Source organism: Anticarsia gemmatalis, chromosome 27 (assembly GCF_050436995.1).
Source record: "Anticarsia gemmatalis isolate Benzon Research Colony breed Stoneville strain chromosome 27, ilAntGemm2 primary, whole genome shotgun sequence".
NCBI lineage: Eukaryota > Metazoa > Arthropoda > Insecta > Lepidoptera > Erebidae > Anticarsia > Anticarsia gemmatalis.
The window spans coordinates 6,451,668-6,469,716 of NC_134771.1; the positions used below are offsets into that span (position 1 = coordinate 6,451,668).

The following is an 18,049-nucleotide window of genomic DNA, read 5'->3' on the forward strand; positions in this document are numbered from 1 at the left end:
ATGTTTGCTAATATTTAAATTTTATTGACTAAGCAGTTAATAAAATTTGGTGGTGAATGATAGTAAGGGAAAGGTGTTTTCTAAATAGGTAGGCCAATGACCAAAGATCACTACTTGCTACGATCCTTACAAACTACTTTTGCTTGATTCACACTCATACAAATTATAATACATGTCTGCGGATTACAGCTACGCATTGTAAAAATATACACAAAATTAGTCGTATAGGGGTAAGCCATTGCCCAATGATCGCTACTTGCTACGAGCCTTATAAACTTATTTTTGCGTCATTTACATTCATATATCTTGTAATACACAATTACACACATACGAGTTACAAATAAGCATAGTTAATTCTGAAAAAAGTACTTCAAATCTTCCTTTTAACACTAAGTTACTATTAAAAATAAACGCGTCTTCTAGAGAACCTCCTCCATTTGAATCGTATAAACAAGCCACGAAATATCGCCTTATTTAGTAAAAGACGGTGACCTTAAACAGCTGTACCTCAAGGTAAAGTTTAGACACTACTGTTGGTGTAACACTAACTAATTCTAACTAGTTCGCCGCGAGACCTTCGACTAATGACGTCATAGTGTTGGAGAACACAAAACTGGCTGCATAAGGAAAAAAACAAGTATTTGAATAACAGAAATAACTATTTTTTTGGTCCTATTAATGTTATGTATAATTATATTTGTCTAGATGCATGCAAATTTGTTACTCTTTCGTGCCCAGGGTTTATTCATCACCCATTGGTAAATGATTTGCAGGTTAAGCAACCCTTAGCGAGGTCATTTAGATGGGTGACCGCTTAGTGGATATTGAAATGGTCGTCTCCGTGCTCCGGAGGGCACGTAAAACTTCGGTCCCGGTTGCTGTCCACAGAGATAATAGTTATTAATCCATGTCTGATGCCTTTTAAGTGGCTTGACCAATTTTGACACTAGGTTGATCTAACCAATCAATAGTATAAAATGAAAATACTCTTTCACGCAAAAATACTGAAAGGATTTTGGTATTTGGCACACAGATAGTTTATAACACGGATTAACACATAGTATATCCTTTACCCTGTAAAATCTTTTCACTGGGGCAAAATCGCAAGCAACCAGTAATTAATAAACCAATAATATAAAATGGGAAAGTTATGAAATATCTGTTACGCTTTCACGAAACAACTGAACCGATCGAGCTGAAATTTGGCAGGATGAATGATTACATTTCGAGGAAAAATACTTGTTTTTTTTATAAAAACATTAACACGCGTGCAGTGGCTGACGGCGTATAAAATTTAGTGTTATAATAAATACTTTGGCACTTTGGCTGCTGGTTTTTCTTGTGATGCATCTTTTATTTCTTGCACTTGACAATAATTTTAGAAAGAGATGATATTTACAGAACAAATGCACTTTTCTAAACGACTAGTAGAGATTTATAAACCTATCCTACTAATATTATAAATGCGAAAGTTTGTGAGAATGTATGTATGTATGGATGTTTGTTACTCTTTCACGCAAATACTACTAAACGGATTAAGATGAAATTTGGTATATAGGTAGCTGAAGACCCAGAATAACACATAGGCTAGGGATCGGGATTTACACGGCAAGGGTTTCACGCGGACGAAGTCGCGGGCGGCCTCTAGTGATAAATATATTTGGAAATTGACATGCTACATATCAAACTATAACTCGTGTGTCAAACTAATACTTTAAACTATTTAATGCCAGCTCTATATTCACTTACAGTAACTTTAACAATCATAAATTACGATAATTGCTTCAGTGCATCCGTGCCTGACAGTGTCTGATGGGATTACACTCCTAAACGAATGGATCGATTTTGATGCGAATAATAACTGAAAGCCGGCGTGATTTAATGAAAATTTGGTACACTGATAGCTTACAAACCTGAATTAATACATAGGGTACTTTTTACCCCGGAAAAATATTTCACGCGAACGAATTCGCGGGCAGAAGCTTGCATGTGTATGTAATGTCTTTTTTTCTACAAATTCCTATAATATGGTAATACCCCAGTGTCCAGTGAATGCATGCAATATGCGCTTTAATAAAATTGACACAAACAATGTCAAAGTGAGGCGCGCGCCAATAATTGGGTCAGTTAGACAGTCACGCTATACTGCTATAGTTCTATAGTACTATAGTGTTATAGTGTGCGGTGACATCATCACTACATCTCGGTCATTATCATACGCTAAATATACTAGCTACTGTGAAGGTGGTTTCTTATAGCCATGAATATGAAGTCAGCTAGACTGGTTGAGGGACACATATGCGCCATATGAAATCAACTCCAGCCATATGAATTTATATTCGAAGAAAGACATACATCACATCACACCTGTTATACTTGGAGGCAGAGGTGTATGAAATACAACCACGTTTCGCTGTCAGCAATGTTAGTCTCATGTAATAGGGGACGAGTCTATTGCCTTATACCGGTCACTTCACCAAAATCTGGGCTACTATTAAGAAATAATTGTACGTATATGTGCCTACCGCACATATCCATAAATGATTAGGAATCTATGTGATACGGACAATAAAGTGCTGAAACGGTCGGTGTTGAACAAATTGGTGCTGAGAGAGGAAAGCTCCTAGTAAAAGAGAAAACAAATTTCACAGGCTTTCATTAACGTCCTATATCAGAAAGCGTAGTATTGTTTCTTTCTATCCCGACTTCCAACTGAATCAGAGTTGCCGCAACAAAACGGCCATTAAAATAAACACACAAACAGAAATAGAAGCGGTTTATAACATAGTATTGTGTGAAACTAACACTAAATTAAATAGGGCGAAGGAAATACGCGGAAACACTGCAATAGGCAGCTTCATGTAGGTTAGGAAATATAGCTTTCAATCTATACTAGTATTATAAAGCTGAAGAGTTTGTTTCGTTTGTACGCGCTAACCTCAAAAACTGCTGGTCCGATTCGAAAAATTCTTTCAGTATTAGATAGCTCATTTATCGAGGAAGGTTATAGGCTATACATCATCACGCTACGACCAATAGGAGCAGAGTACCAGTAAAAATGTTACAATAATGGGGAAAATTTAAACGCATTCTCTCTTATGTCACGCAAACGAAGTTGTGCGGGTCAGCTAGTCTTGTAAATATATTCTAACTATTCCTGTCTCACTGTTGGTCAAAAGTCTCTTCTCGGAAGGCGGAAAGGGTTGGGTTGCGAGTCCACAACGCTGGACAATTGCAGGGACTTTGTGTACCTTCAACTTTCAAGAACTGTTTTAAAATCTCAAGCGCGAGTCCACCACGCTCGGCAAGTTCAGGGACTTGGTGTACCTTCAAGAAGTATTTTAAATCTTAGGCATGTAAGATTTCCACATAATGGAGGTCTCTCGCAACTAGAGCAAGTGACAATTTATTTCTAATACACACAGAACAATTGGTGTATTGCCTAGGTAGGTGACCATTTATATTTTCTTCAAAAAGTCATGAGTGTGTTGCCCAGATTTTGAACGTTCAGCATCTACCACTTACGTGAGAAATACTACTATTGTGGCTATCATCTGTTGATTGATAGTAAATATTATTTGTTGATAGTATTGCGGTGCAGTCATTGGTTGAACGCCGTGCAACAGACATCAACAGGTGGTCGCAGAATGATAATACCTTACTGTTTCTCTACACGAAGTAGATTCAAAACTAACTGCCTAGCCCCCGGTTGCCTGAGGTACATTTAGCGGTAGTTTATCTGTTCAATAACTCATATAAAAAAACGCTATTGAATAGATAAACTACCGCTAAATGTACCTCAGAAACCGGGGGTAAGTGGTACAGTGGTTAAAGTAACGCTGCTACTATTGCGTCGGGAGGTCGTGGGTTCACAAGGAACAATAATTTGTGCGACCCACAAATAATATAATTATTTCTTCAACGAAAACGTTCGTTTTTTTCGTTGAAATCTCGTTTGTTTATCAGAATTCTATCCGTTATACAGTATCGGTCGAACTATGGTGCAAAAAAAATAGCAATGTTTATCTGATACTGCTTACTCCGTGTTAAAATAAAAAAGCGAATTGCACAATATTTTAGAAATTTCCTTTTCACGAAACATAGTAGGCCCCCTGAGCTATTTGAAGGACATCACTTATATGATCCGTATATGTCGTTTTATCGAGTAAAACCAACCTTTTACAAGTTAGGTATCTATATCAACTACTATCAGAACATTTCAGAGATGTCAAGAATACTCTCGACTGGAGTCAATGACCTGTTATCGGACAGTTATCAGACAAATCTGCGCGTCTCGTCACAGATCGTGTATCAGTGCAATATCTAGACTTGTTTGTTTATTAAACGCAAAATTTGATGCATTGCAGATATTGACCCAGATTTCGTACGTGGGAATTAAGATGTTTGTATTTTTTTAATTTGTCATATGTAGGATTAACCCCTCCCTCATTACGTGAGAAGACTTTCACCCAGCAGTGGGACATTAATGGTTTAAATTATTATTTATTTATTTATATGTAGGTAATGTCATTTAATTTGTTATTTCGTTTTATTGAAATTGTGCAGTTTGTTTAGTTTTGCGCAAGTGTACAATCTATTTCATCACTTTCATAGTCCCGTGGGACGGTATCTAACGCGTCCGGCAAAAGGTCAGACCGCATTTATGCTCTGCTATGAGCAAACGATCTGCAACTTTCCTAATCGGGGTAAACACTGAGAATTTTTAACAGAATCTGTAAATAATAAGGTTTTTTCGACCAATGATATCTCGAGATTGCATTATAACAGTCGCATTTACTACCTATTAATTAAAGAGGCAATAAAAACTAGAAAATTAAGGGCATAAGCAAAAGAAAGACTGATCTCTTAAGAGTAGCCCAGGGACTATAATATAGGACTAATAATTAGACTGTTAGATTCACGTAGTCGTAATACAATTTAGTAACAGTAAACTGCTACTAGTATTTTTGCCATGGACTAATATAAGCCCATATTTTGAACTGGTCCAAGACTACTCTGCAGATCGGAGCGTAGTAGTAAATAATATTGATAATAATTTACTACACAAATACATGTTTGTATACGAAGCAAGGCGATAGTGTACATGATTGATTGGCTAGGTCAGTGGCAAACGATTGTGTTTGTAAATAACATAGTATGTGTATGTAACTATGTAATACTGTGTGGGAGATGACAGTTACGGAATGAAATTGGCCGTTTTAATAAACTGTGGCGACAATCAAAGCTGGTCTACAGTATACTGGGGACCAGGGAAAGCGAGGGGCAAGGAAGATCCTCAACTAGATGGGTAAATTCACCAATGATACTGACACAGGACTCTTTTAATGGAACTTTTATAGCACCTCAAACACAAAATGCAATGATCACAATTTAACCCTAATTACTAATTGACATATGCGAAAGTGCATAAATTCTAGGTGTATGCCATTAAAAGATTTGAGAACATTGGTTTAAGTTTAAAGTCTACCTCTCGGAGACCAGAAAAATGGTAACGATGGAGAAAATTGTAAAATAAGTATCTGCCTCCGTGGCGCACTGGTTTAGGTCACCACGCCGCTACCAATACGCCGGAAGGGGGTTGGTTCGATGCCCACCCGGAACAATTATTTTTGCAATCCACAAAGAATTGTTTCGGGTCTGGTTCTACTTCGTGTCCATTGTTTGTATGTTTGTTATAGTCCCCGTGACACCCTGAAATCACAGTTTCTGAACATCACTACAAGAAAATAATCACTACAATTTTAACAACAGCACCAGGCAGTATGTCTATCAATCTCGATCATTTCTCCCCGTCAGCATCGTGAGCCCACAGCCCGCCCACGCACAGATAAAATAGACCTGTTTCATTCATTCACCATAGACTGTAGACATCAGGTATGTTACGGCATTTCGCATAACCGCCCACTCGCTTCCGCCCTGCTTGGCCGTATCGTTTACTAGTTGTGCAGCGTTGTTTCACTTGCGTTTTTAATTATTACTACGCGCGCATAGTGAAGTTGGTTTGCCAATAAGGCTTCCCTATAAATGAGGTTATTTTCAGCCGAACTTTTTTAGTCTCACTGGATGCAGCAATACCGTGTTTTACATGGAGCGACTGGCTATCAACCTCCACAACCCGGTTATCTGGCTGATAACACGATCCGTTTCGGTGACTGGTTGTCAGACTTTCAAGCTTTTGACTACTGTTAACGACTGTCAAAGATCTTTGAAAACGACAGCTGGGACCCGCAATTTGGCGTGCTTTCCGAAACACGGGAGAACTCGATATACCCGCAAACACACTAGGTTGTGGGTTTGATTTCCACACGAGACAATTATTTGAGCGATCCACAAATAATTGTTTCGGGTCTGGTTGTACTTCGTATCCGTTGTAGAGTCCCCACGACATAAGAGTAATTCCTCGTGCGGGAGTTGTCTTAAAAAAAAACTACTTTTAACACAACGATTTAGTGTCTACATCGAGTTTCGAGCTCTATCTGCGAACGAGGTATCAGAGAAAGTCGTAGAAACAAACCCAGGACCACACACCAGCTATTTAAAACGACAACTTATTATCACAAGCCCCTGACATCTAAAGGAAGTCAGTCAGAGATTACGCGACTATATATAGTAGTAACATCAAGACAGTATCATTAATACTACACAATCAAATGAACTAATTATGTACATATGTTAATCTCACCACTGATTGTATGTACTGAATATTAACTAAGGTATATAAGACGTTATGATGCTGAGGCATTGTCTTGAATGGAAGAAAATTTATGTAACTCATTACTTTGTCACTGTTAGGCATGAGTCTCATATAATTGTTTTTTTTAAAGACATCTCCTGCACTAAGATTTGCGCTTGAATCGCTAGGGACTTTTACAAACTGGGACAGTACAACCAGATCCAAAACAACTATTTGTAGCTCACACAAACAATTGTTCTGTATTTTCAAACTCTCGCGACTAGTATACATAATATTATAATGCAAGTTAATGCAACGGGTCTCGGCAATTGAAAATTAAAGGTTAGGATACCTTATTTGTTCACCCGACTTAGATTATTACAAGACCCATTATAATATTAATTGTTCTGTGGACAAATAATTGTAAAATTACATGCCATAAAAGTCATAATGTTTAAATTTCACCATAGGCATATAGTAAGTCATTATAAAGTTTAAATTATAAATTTGTTAAATTAAATTAATGAGTTTCAATCATTGTAGCATTAGGTACAAACCTGTGAAAATAGTTGTAAGAAAGATAAATAAAATTACTATTAACCTCAATTGTTTATACAAATTGTATTTAACACTAGCTGACCCGCGCAACTTCGCTTGCGTCACCTAAGAGAATGGGTCAAAATTTTCCCCGTTTTTGTAACATTTTTCGTTGCTACTCCGCTCCTAATGACCGTAGCGTGATGTTATACAGGGTGTCCCAAAACTCAACGATAATCCGAGACAGGATGAAAGGCCAAGTCATACCGGTTCTAGGAAAAATAAAAAAAAAATTCATATCACTTAGTTCAGCAATAATAGACACTTTTCAAAAAAGTTGAAATTCCACACCCTTGGTCGCATTTTCAAGTCCTGTGATCACCATTGTTACAATTTCGCTGTGATTTTTTGAATTTCGTGATCTTAATTAAATATGCTATTACTCGTAAAACAAATTAATGCACAAAACATTGTTAATTTAATAAAAAAAGTTAAGTTTTAGTGAGTCATAATTCTCAAAAATATCGTTAGTTAACTTTGACGCTTCATATTAAAAAAAAATGCACTACACTATCCTTGGCAATTTATTTCAAAAGTTGGCGCATTTAATCAAGATTTCAAAATGGTATAACACTTGCCACTTTTCTTGCCATTAAAAATGTTATTTTTATTTGAACGAAGAGTATTCTCGCAAATGGATCGGACGCAGTGGTACAATTTTATGGCATCCTCGTTCTCCCGATCTAAATCCAGTAGATATTTTTTACTGGGAATGCATAAAAGAAAAAGTCTATTCAAAATCAATACAAAATCTTTCAGAACTTCGCCAGAAAATTGACACAGCGTCAGAGGAAATAAATGCAAGGAATTTTGATTGACTGGTGCAAAGGTCTTTTGTAAGGCGTTGCAGAGTCTGTATTCGTGCCAGAGGAAAACAATTTGGAATTACTTTAGTTTAAGGAGAATAATTAAATAGGAACGTTGGTTCGTTCATTGTTTTTTTTTTAATTATTATTACCTATTATGTTTATTACATTTAATATTTGTTATGGACTGACTCAATTACGTCTTTACTAAAAATAATTGCTTTCATCTGGTACGAATACAAGCTCTGCAACGGCGTACAAAAGATTTTTTCACCGGTCAAGCAAAATTCTCTGCATTAATTTCTTCTGACGCTGTGTCAATTTTCTGGCGAAACTCTGATAGATTTTGTATTGATTTTTAAAGAATTTTTCTTTTATGCATTCCCAGTAAAAAATATCTACTAGATTTAGATCGGGGGAACGAGGATGCCATAAAATTAACCACTGCTTCCGATCCATCTGCGAGGATACTCTTCGTTCAAATAAAAATAACATTTTTAATGGCAAGAAAAGTGGCAAGTGTTGTACCATTTTGAAATCCTGATTAATTGCGCCAACCTTTAGAATAACTTGCCAATGGTAGTGTAGTACATTTTTTTTTCAATATGAAGCGTCAAAGTTAACTAACGATATTTTTGAGAACCATGACTCACTAAAACTTAACTTTTTTTATTAAATTAACAATGTTTTATGCATTAATTTGTTTTACGAGTAATAGCATATTTAATGAAGATCACGAAAATCAAAAAAACACAGTGAAATTGTAACATTGGTGATCACAGGACTTGAAAATGCGACCAAGGGTGTAGAATTTCAACTTTTTTGAAAAGTGTCTATTATTGCTGAACTAAGTGATATGGAATTTTTTTTTTATTTTTCCTAGAACCGGTATGACTTGGCCTTTCATCCTGTCTCGGATTATCGTTGAGTTTTGGGACACCCTGTATAGCCTATAGCCTTCCTCGATAAATGGGCTTTCTAACACTGAAAGAATTTTTCAAATCGGACCAGTAGTTCCTGAGATTAGCGCGTTCAAACAAACAAACAAACAAACAAACAAACTCTTCAGCTTTATTATATTAGTATAGATGTAACAAACAATGAATAAATATAACAGGAATATTACAAATAATAAACAAATGAATGAATAAATCCTTCGTGATAATATCATTCAGTGCAAGGAAAATCTGGTGACACTATGTAAATAGGTAGGTAATTGTATAAACTAATGTTTAATTGTTATCAAATCAATTAATATGGTTTACCACATTAATGGGTTATTTATTTAGCAGGATATTATGGACAATTTAGTAATTTTGAAAATCTCTGAAATAACAGTATTTTGCCAATAGCTCCTACATGTTTTATTTTTTATAAATACATAGCTAGACCTACCTAAATAGTGGGTATAATAGTAGTAAAATGCCGAGAGGGGAAACCCTAGAAAGACATACACAGATCATATTGGTGTTGTCTTGAAAAAAGTTTGGGTAATTAGAATTAGTAACAGGCGGTTTTTTATGACAAGATGTATGGATGTGAATCAGGCAAGGAAAGTCTGTAAGGATTGTATCAAGTGGCATTCCTTGGTCTCTGCCTACCCCTTTGGGAAAAGATGTGATTTTATGTATATACCTACCTACCTATGTCCTATTTGGAGATAGTTAAGATTTTCAAATAAAAAGTATTACCAATAGAGAATATCACAAAACTCTGATTTTAATTAGAATGTGCCTAATTAAATAAGAAAAGTTTATTACAATTTTAGGTCATATATTATCTACAATTGTCATTATTTTTGAATATGTATGTCGTCATATGTATATATCTATGTTTGAGTAAATATGAGACATATTAAATATGCTATTACTTTACTACATCTAGGTCTCCTCCAGGTCAAAGGTCTATTAAAATAGGTAATAAACATAAGTCATACTAAATGACCTGTGCAACAAGATTCATACACTTATTCATGCATTCCATGACTCTATGGGAATTCTATATTTTTTACCTGCTTCATAATATTGATGTTTTAAATGTGAATAATTGTCTGCAAATGCTGTACCTATTCTGATTGGAAAAACATAGTTGAACAGCAAGTCAGTAGTTTTGTTTTAATTATCTATACTAATATTATAAATCTGAAGAGTTTGTTTGTTTGTTTGTTTGTTTGAACACGCTAATCTCAGGAACCACTGGTCTGATTAGAAAAAATCTTTCAGTGTTAGATAGTCTATTTATCGAGGAAGGCTATAGGCTATATAACATCACGCTACGGCCATTAGGAGCGGAGTAGCAACGAAAACTGTTACAAAAGAATGCCACTTTGTATGATCTTTAGTAACTTCCCTTGTTTTATATTTGTAATTTTAGTGGTGTTTTAATAAACAACAGTTGTGATTCATAGTAAATAAGAACAGATGCTGTGACTCAATCAATTTGATAACAAAACAATACTGGTTTTTTCTTATTAAATTGTAGTCACAATAAAAAAATAGTAGATAATCAATTGTTTCTAGGAAATGAGTAATATTTCTGGTTTATTTAACATTATTATCGAGTAGTTGACTTAAAATCAAATTGGTTTGTTGTGATATTATTGTAAAAATATTTCTATGGTAACATAATGGAGGTACCTAAATGTTTTCTTGTGAATTTGGTTGTGCTAATCTCTGGAACTGACAACCAGATACCGAATTATTTTTAAGGAAGCTAAATTAAAGAGGAAGGTTACTTAACATCATACTGTGATCTATGGGACCTGAGTAATTCCTATGTACATAATATCACACCATTTTCCCATAGAGGTAGTCAGAGACCAAAGAACTCCACTTGGTACGATCTTTACAAACTTCCTTTGCCTCATTCACATCCATACATCTTGTCATATAGGACTATACTATCTCATGGATAAAAAATATTTAAGAGAGATGATATATAAATACCAATAGCACATCAAAATATTATAATAGGTTACATGAAATCATTAAATTCTTGGAATTATCAGTAGAAGGTTAACAGTTTCATAGCTATAAATATTATAATATCATTAAATATATAACTACGTAGCTCCGAGATTAAGCATGCATAATTAATTATTAGATTACGATAATTATGTCATTCTAAAGTGTTTTATATCTATCATTGTAGTGTTTAGTCTAGTTCAAAGGTAAACCAGTTCGGTGCACGACTGATGTAGTAACAGCGACCAAAAACAAAGTATTATTTAGTAAAATCTATATAAAGAATACTGATGTCATTCATATAGATGTAGGCGCCTCGCGCAAGGCCACAGAATTTACCCAACTACACCCATTATTCACAATTGAACAACCTATCTACACAAGCCATAGCTCAGATATGCTTCGTGACCAACTTCTACACTACATTCTACTTCTCATCCAGAAATCGCTACAATAATCACATTTTGTAAGCCTGAATACCAGCTACTCTATGTCAACAATGTGTACTGGCGCCAATTTGGACGTGTTAACACATAACCAGTATTAATTATTACCAGTTAACGGACGCTATGCCTCATGTGGAACGAGAATAACGAAGGAATTGGGTTACACTAAGCTTCCGATCGATATATTTATACGAAATCCTGAAAGCTCAAGTCACAAGATGGCGGGAATATAACCCTGCCAAAACGAATAGGACGGGAGCGGTAGGAAATGCATCGATAACGACGCGACCCAAATTTGTTCGGGTTATACGTCGAATCGGACAGATGTAAGAATTCTTGTTTCCTACGAGTTTTCTGTAAAGTCGGTGATGTTGCGATTATCGTGTGTGAAAGCATGGAATGTTATAAAACGTTTCTTACCGTTTTTGCTCTCCATTAGCTCTTAAAACAACACAAAACACTTATTTTTTTACACAAGCACTCACACGCCCATACAGTATGTAACAACATCACGAGTACTACTGCGCCATCTGGTGCGTTCTAGATGTACTGCAGCAATTACCTGTGGCTATATTCACAGCGGTGTTAATTCAATTTCGTCAGTGTAATTAGCGTAGTTAACTATAAAGTATGACTAATTTTCAATAAAACACGTATTGTTAATATTTAAATCGTTCAAAACAACCGGTTTGAGCGCTAATTCAGTCCGCAGCGCGTCGGTAATGGGGAATAAATTCATGTAACGCGGGCAGTATTGATTTTTTCACGCAGCTGATTCACTCACTGGCCAACGTAATAGGACGTCCGATTTCGCGCAATCGAGAGCTAAGTTTGAGTCATCGTTATTTTTGTTCGATTTTTAACAAACTTGAGACAGAAACTTTATTGTTGTAAAATGGTCAAGATAAAAGAAATGCTGAGAATCAGGCACACGGCCATATAAGGCACTACGAGTTAGTTTGTAGATCTTGATTTCTTCTTAGGAATTCGCAAGGTCGGCGTAGGCTTAAAGTTGCCTACTTTACTAGTAAGGGAAGCTAATTGATCGATTTATACTTGTGTATATGACAGCGGCTTCCGCTATACACATTCTTGTTAAAAATTGTCTCTTAAACTAAATTTAGAGATAATGACATCATAGGTATTATCTGTTAAATAGCTAGATCGTTAAATGTGATGATATGTTTATGATGGCACTAAAACTCGTAATTGGCGCGTCTTGATTTCTCGCTTGAGTGAATAGTGTCAAATAAATATACCTAACTACCTACATATAATTAAGGAGATACGCCTGAAAGGACTCGTTATCTACATGAATTTTTTTCATACAACGCATAAGTTCAGTATTTTTTCTCTGCCAACCCACAAATGCCTATCTATGGTCATGAGTTGTCTTCTGTCTGTGATAGAATAGTACCTAGCAGTAGGTCATCCGAATGGAGAATGTTACTAGGTATGCCAAATCGCTTTAAATTTTGACACAGTATAGCCTGTGTGTATACATAAAAACTAGTTTTTGTTTGAGTCAAAAATACCAAATAGTTTTAATTTTATAAGCATTCAAAGTTTCGAAAAATATCGAGTCCCGCTAACAGCCGCGTGAGCGGCTGTGACGTCATACTACTTTACCGCGCCGCACGGGCCGCGTCCCGCTTAGTATTAAGTCGCGCATCGATATTGTTTGCGTAGTATTTTGTTGTGTTTTCGTTCGCTTATGTATAAAATAACTTATATTATATTAATCGTATTATATTAATCGAATAGTAAATACTATTCGATTAATAAAATGGATAAAGGATTTGAAAAAGGGCAATCGGATAATGTACCGTAAAACGGGGTGAATAGAATTCGCGGGGTGAATAGAAAAAAAATCAGGAAAGTTTTCAAGCCCAATGTTTGAGTACTCCTCGTTTAAGAATTTTGTTCAAATTTGAAATGATTACACGTCGATATTACTTCTCTGCGGTGTCATAATTGTTTAAATGTTTAAATTGATATTTATACCCAAAAAATTGCTTCAAAGTCAACCGTCCTCGAATGCCTTAATGGTCCATACATTTTTTTCAAAACTTTGGATTTAAAGTGGAATTTCTTTTCTAATGAGTTGTTTGGAGTGTTTATCTCTTTAGGTGTATATTTATCTATAAAGATACAATATTGTTAACTGAAAAAACGTTTTAAAACACAATTTTTCCATTTACCCCTTTGGTCGTTTCGATTCACCCCTATCGCTGGGTGAATAGAAATTGACCATTTTTTTAATGAAATATCGTAAAACTATGCATATTTTTGGACAAATATGGTTTTAACTCTTTCTTCATGGCGCCGGACATGATATAAAACAACCCGACAATAAAAATAACAAGTTATTCGCTACAAATTTTTAGGACAAAGTTGAAAATTGTTTCTATTCACCCCGTTTTACGGTACCTAAAATAAATGGAATAATGGTTGCGAATTATTTGTGAAACAAATAGAGGTTTTGTTGCCTTCGAAATCTTACTTAATATTATAAATGTGAAAGTTTGTGAGAATGTACGTATGTATGTACCTATGTCATTGTACGTACGTAGGTATGTATGTATGTATGTACGTATGTGTGTACGTACGTACGTATGTATGTATGTATGTATGTACGTATGTATGTATATACGTATGTAAGTATGTATGGATGTTTGTTACTCTTTTTATCCCGGAGTTCCCGAAGGATCGGGATTTACGCGGGAACGGTTTCCATGTGAACGAAGTCGCGGGCGGCTTCTAGTATATTATACATATAAGTAATATGTTAGATATTTACGATCACTGCATATTATAATGAAACAATTTTTAACCGAAATAGTCGCGTACTTATTGATTTTAAATTTTTCCTGCCACAGTAAAATCAATAAACTCGGGATCAATCCGGTTAGAAATTGTTTCATTAAAGAGCAGTGATAGCCGAGTGGTATAAGTTGACACCTCCCACGCAAGTGGTCGCAGGTTCGAACCCGAGGCAACACACCAATGACTGTGTATTAGAAATAATTATCACATGCTCCAACGGTGAAGGAAAAACATCGTGAGGAAACCTTGCATGCCTAAAAATTTGTTTAATACATTTATTGAGGGCATGCAAAGTCCCCAACCCGCACTTGGCCAGCGTGGTGGACTCAAGGCCTAACCCCTCCCCTCATTACGGGAGGAGACCCTTGCCCAGCAGTGGGACAGTAATGGGTTAAATTTATTATAAGATGAAGTTATTTATTATTACTTATGTACTTACCTACATAAAATTAAATTACATTTAGGCACAACATATGATTTCCTAGCATTTAAATTGGACATTTTTAAAAGTATTTAGGAATAATTTCAACGCACCGAGCGCGCGACCGCAAGCGGACTGTGTGAGCCACACTGAGCAAGTGTAGAGTGACGTCACACCGTCACTGAGAGCTAGCGTCGAGCGGTTACAACTTGTTTTACTTATAAATCGGAAACTAATTGACGTATCGAAGTAATTCTTTCACCAGTATTTTTTATTTTTAAACGAGAATATGGAGTGCTAAAAATCAAAATTAGGTAACATTCTCCATTGGATTTCTCAGAAGAACTTAAAACGAGCACTTTGATGCAAAATGTTGATGAATAATAATTAACACTAGTTTTTGTGTTAAAATCATTTAGAGTTGATACGAGTAGGTATGTCAATTATTTAGCAAGAACAAAAATAATAAATGAACGGTCTCTAAACCAAAAATTTGTAATTCAGACATTTACTAAGGTATTCAAATAAAGTTAAAAAAAATTAGTACGGCTCGGCCTTATGATAAGAAAAAAATATGTTTAAATAAAATCTTCAAGCCTAGATTATCTCGTAAATATTATTTAGTATAGTAGAGAAAAATTATCTTTCCAATAGTCGTGTAATTTCACCGTACATATAAAAACAAATGTAATATAATGGATAAGATCTATTTTCCTCCCCGCGCTGTCATAAACCTCCCTACAACAGTGTGTATTCACGGCTGGCAACATTTTGGCACGGCGCGCTGCCGCAGTGAATGTGCAAATAATCTAATAGTTTACCATCATTTTAGAAAATGCTGGTATTTCTACGCATTGCACCATTCTTACAATGGCTGCAAATAAAATATGAGTAGGTAACGTATCTAGCATAAATAAAATTAGGTTGAGCCTCTATTTGTCAAAAACATGTGTAATGATATAAAAAAAATACATATTTTTGTTTCAGTACTTTCAGTGGTAAGCATGAGTTTGACTCACAATGAGGGACTTAAACTTGAGTCCACCAAACTGGCCAAGTATAGGTTGAAGACTTTGCATTCCCTAAAGAACGTACTAAATAATATGTAATAAATATTATAGGTAGATAGGTCAACTTTTTCAGATGTTTTCTTTTAATGTTGCAATGGTTTTGAATTTTTGACCTGAGTTTGAACCCTCGACCAGTTTCAGATCGCAAATACTTAAAAATTTACGGTACTTACAGTTTAAATATTACGGAAATCATGCAAAGTTATATGTAGATGGCGCTTTATGCGACAAGCAAAAAATATTTGCAGTGATCGTAGCCACTTATATAGCAAGTGGCGTACTTTGGTCTTAGCGTTTATTCTTAAGAATAAAAAAATATTCTTTACAATGTATGGTCAGAATGTATTGCGTTATGACAATATCGGACTCCTAATCGTGTTTTATGCTTTAAACATACATATAAGCCTTATTTTCTGGTGAAAAAGTAGGCATATTATGCCTATTTTTATCATTTTACTTCAAACAACTAGGTACCTACTAAAAGTAATCATTCGGTCAAGTAGTAGAGTAACCATATAAATATGTTAATAATAATTAGAATAAGATCCGTAGTCAAGTTCCGCATATTTGGCTGACATAATCACATCTTCATTTACACTTGTCTTCCTACACAACGCACACAACGCGGTTTTATTGATTCGCGCCATTTGCCACTATTGGCGCCTACCGCGAAAACAACGGCGGCAGAATATGTGTGACAGCGCCATCTATTGTGGAGTAGTAGAACTTCTTGGGTTTAAGATTAGCCATATTTTAATTTTAATGCTTGGTTGCAAACAAAGCGTAAAAAAGTAATCAATTTGTTGTAAATATTATATTAAACATACGTTTATTAGTGACCTTATTTAGGGTTCTGCATTCACATACTTAAAGTATAAACTTTATAAACCAAATAACTCGTGAACACTATAGGTACTTACTAACGTTGTTTTTCAGCGCATGCTCTGCATAGTCCAAAGACAAGTAAAAATGAACTGAAATGATGTCTATTATACCATTTGGTGTTAAAAACCTAGTAACTGTACTATTAAGCTACCTTAGATTCAAACGATAGATATTTAGTTAGTTACTTAACAAGATTTCTGTGTTCTAAACCAACGAACATTATCGTAGGGGTCGGTTGGTACATACATACAATCTATATCTATGAATATCACAGCTTTCTAACAATGTTGTTTTATTTAAACCACACCCTTGTTTAAAACAACACTAAGAAATCTTAAAGCCATTAGAGCAAAAAAACTTAACGACGCAACATCGAACCCCAACTCGTTCCGTCCCACTAAACAGCGACATACAACAATAACAATTGTGCCCACCCTCTTGCTACAAGCGGGATGAAGGCTCTACACTAATATAGATAAATATCTCAAATCTACGCATTTCATAAATTGATATACACCTCTCACTCAGTATTGGGTACTTTTGTGTCCGTTAGAAAGAGAGGGTGCATGGCGATGAATATTTTTATTACAGGGGTAGTAGTTGAGCAATAACTTGATTGTTTGTACACTCGCACACAAAAGACTTACGTAACACTATTTAATTTAATAAATATATTTTCCAAAAACATAGAATTGCTATCCTATCGACGCAATTCGTCAAGGGTACAAAACTCAGAAATACGTCTATTTTTGGAATAGATGTGCGTTTTAGTAAATTTTATTGTCCCTTTTTATAACTGTGTAAGAAAACGTGAATAAATTTGACATAAATTTAACTAACTTATAAACTTACGAACAATTTTCATGCCACAATATTTTACGTAGTACCTACTTATTATTATAATACTTAATATGTATTTTTTTCCTATATGATCCTTTCTCACCTATAATAATGTTCGTAAATTTTCTTAACTTACTTTTCCACGCGACAGTACCAGTTTTAATAAAATCAGTTTTAAATAAAAGTTTAATCGTTTGGGCGTCCATTAATGGTTTAACTTATAATTACAATAACACTTGTTCAACTATAACTTAATAACACGCCGGGGAGATATTACATTATGTTTGTTTGTTCATCACTTTAAGTTTAGTACATTTGACATAGTGACTATTGATGATGACTGCCTCTTTGGCGCAGTCAGTAATGTATGCGACTGCCGCGCAAGAGGTATCGGGTTCGAATCCTAGGTCGGGCCAAAAAGTATTTTCTAAGTTGTCTGTTAAGAATTTTTCAGAAATCGGCCGGAGTTAGAAAGTTGGAATCGTAGATCTCCGTGCCTCA

At 35.2% G+C, this 18,049-nt stretch overlaps 1 protein-coding gene across 8 annotated transcripts in view; it reads right to left on the minus strand.

The window, feature by feature from the left end:
• The window catches only part of rhea (Talin_middle and talin-RS domain-containing protein rhea), a 116,902-nt gene extending 104,612 nt beyond the window's left edge, over positions 1–12,290 (minus strand). For 4 of the 8 annotated variants that reach the window (XM_076132017.1, XM_076132022.1, XM_076132016.1 and 1 more), the window contains exon 1: positions 11,927–12,290. The gene's annotated coding sequence lies outside the window, so the exon portion shown is untranslated. The remainder of the gene's footprint in view (positions 1–11,926) is intronic. The other 4 variants (XM_076132015.1, XM_076132014.1, XM_076132021.1 and 1 more) reach the window with 3 other exon arrangements.
• Positions 12,291–18,049: the final 5,759 nt, after the last annotated feature.